We start from the raw sequence: 2,500 nt of genomic DNA, 5'->3' as shown, positions 1-2,500 counted from the left end.
TTCACGGATAGACCCCGTGAAACGCTAGAAATTGGCGGGGATGTGTCTCTTGTGGCTCACGGGGCTGTTCGGGTCGCACAGAAATCCCTGGGAATGGGAAAACGGGTCATTTTCGTGTTGCCACATTGCGTACGAACCGCATGAAACTTCCAGAGGCATTTGCAGCAGGAATGCATGTGCACTCAAAAACTTCTATATGTTTCACGGATAGACCCCGTGAAACGCTAGAAATTGGCGGGGATGTGTCTCTTGTGGCTCACGGGGCTGTTAGGGTGGCACAGAACTCCCTCGGAATGGGAAAAGGGGTCATTTTCGTGTTGCCACATTGCATAGGAACGCCATGAAACTTCCAGAGGCATTTGCAGCAGAAAGGCACGTGCACTCAAAAATTTTAATATTTTTCACGCATAGACCCCGTCAAACGCTAGAAGTTGGCGGGGATGTCTCTCTTGTGGCTCACGGGGCTGTTAGGGTCGCACAGAAATGCCTCGGAATGGGAAAACGGGTCATTTTTGTGTGGCCACATTGCATAGGAACGGCATGAAACTTCCAGAGGCATTTGCAGCAGGAATGCATGTGCACTCAAAAACGTCTATATTTTTCACGGATAGACCCCGTGAAACGCTATAAATTGGCGGGGATGTCTCTCTTGTGGCTCACGGGCGCTGTTAGTTAGGGTCGCACAGAAATCCCTCGGAATGGGAAAAGGGGTCATTTTCGTGTTGCCACATTGCGTACGAACGGCATGAAACTTCCAGAGGCATCTGCAGCAGAAATGCATGTGCACTCAAAAACGTCTATATTTTTCACGGATAGACCCCGTGAAACGCTAGAAATTGGCGGGGATGTGTCTCTTGTGGCTCACGGGGCTGTTAGGGTCGCACAGAAATCCCTCGGAATGGGAAAACGGGTCATTTTCGTGTTGCCACAATTGGCATACGAACGGCATGAAACTTCCAGAGGCATTTGCAGCAGAAATGCATGTGCACTCAAAAACGTGAATATTTTTTCACGGATAGACCCCGTCAAACGCTCGAATTTGGCGGGGATGTTTCTCTTGTGGGTCACGGGGCTGTTCGGCTCGCACAGAACTCCCTTGGTCCACCTGATTCGTGCATACAGGCAGCAACTAAAACTCTGTAAACCTGCTGTGAGGACATCTAAACAGTGGACCAGTGAGGCTGTGGAAGATTTGCGGGCGTGCTTAGACTGTACTGACTGGGATATGTTCACGACTGCTACCAATAGTCTGGATGAACTCACAGAGGCTGTGTACATCAGCTTCTGTGAGGACTGCTGTATCCCAACACGTACCAGGGTGAACTTTAACAACAACAAGCCCTGGTTCTCAGCAAAGCTCAAAAGGTTGAGGTTGGAGAAGGAGGAAGCGTTTAGGAGTGGGGATAGAGACAGATTCAAGGAGTCGAAGAACAGGTTTAGCAAAGCGGTGAGAGAGGCTAAACGACTGTACTCAGAGACACTAAAACACCAGTTCTCTACTAACGACGCTGCTTCTGTCTGCCAAAGGGCTCAGGCACATCACCAACTACAAACCCAGAGCGCCCCACACCACTAACGACTCCCGCCTAGCCAACGACCTGAACGAGTTCTACCGTAGATTTGAAAGACAATTGGACTGTCCTGAACCACCCCTTCCCACCCAAGAGGCCCCATCCCCCACCCATACTACAGAAACGACTCTCTCCTTTCAGGAGGGAGAAGTTAATGGGCTTTTCAAGAGGCAGAATCCACGCAAAGCAGCCGGGCCGGACTCTGTCTCTCCAGCCACCCTCAGGCACTGCGCTGGCCAGCTGTCTCCGGTGTTCACCAACATCTTTAACACCTCCCTGGAGACATGCCATGTACCAGCCTGTCTCAAGTCCTCCACCATCATCGCTGTGCCCAAAAAGCTAAGGCCAACAGGACTAAATGATTACAGACCGGTCGCCCTTACATCTGTGGTAATGAAGTCTTTTGAGCGCCTGCTCCTGGCACACCTCAAAGCCATCACAGACCCTCTCCTGGACCCCCTTCAGTTTGCCTACAGAGCCAACAGGTCTGTGGACGACGCAGTTAACATGGCCCTCCACTTCACCCTACAGCATGTGGACGCCCCAGCATCCTACGCCAGGATCCTGTTTGTGGACTTCAGCTCTGCCTTCAACACCATCATCCCTGCCCTGCTTCAGGACAAGCTCTTCCAGCTGAACGTGCCCTACTCCACCTGCAGGTGGATCACAGACTTCCTCTCTGACAGGAAGCAGTGCGTTAAGCCGGGAACAGAAGTCTCTGACTCCAGGTCCATCAGCACGGGAACTCCTCAGGGCTGCGTCCTTTGCCCACTGCTCTTCTCCCTGTATACCAACAGCTGCGCCTCCAATCATCTGTCCGTCAAACTCTTGAAGTTTGTCGGACGACACCACCCTCATTGGGCTGATCTCTGGTGGGGATGAGTCTGACTATAGGTGGGAAGCTGACAACCTGGTGACCTGGTGTAGCC

Source organism: Petromyzon marinus, unplaced genomic scaffold, assembly GCF_048934315.1.
Source record: "Petromyzon marinus isolate PM22_M1 ecotype Great Lakes invasive population unplaced genomic scaffold, UKy_Petmar_22M1.pri1.0 PM_G_Scaffold_8, whole genome shotgun sequence".
Taxonomy (NCBI): Eukaryota; Metazoa; Chordata; class Hyperoartia; order Petromyzontiformes; family Petromyzontidae; genus Petromyzon; species Petromyzon marinus.
The sequence above is the reverse complement of the archived record's forward strand: the minus strand, read 5'-3'. Positions refer to the sequence as shown.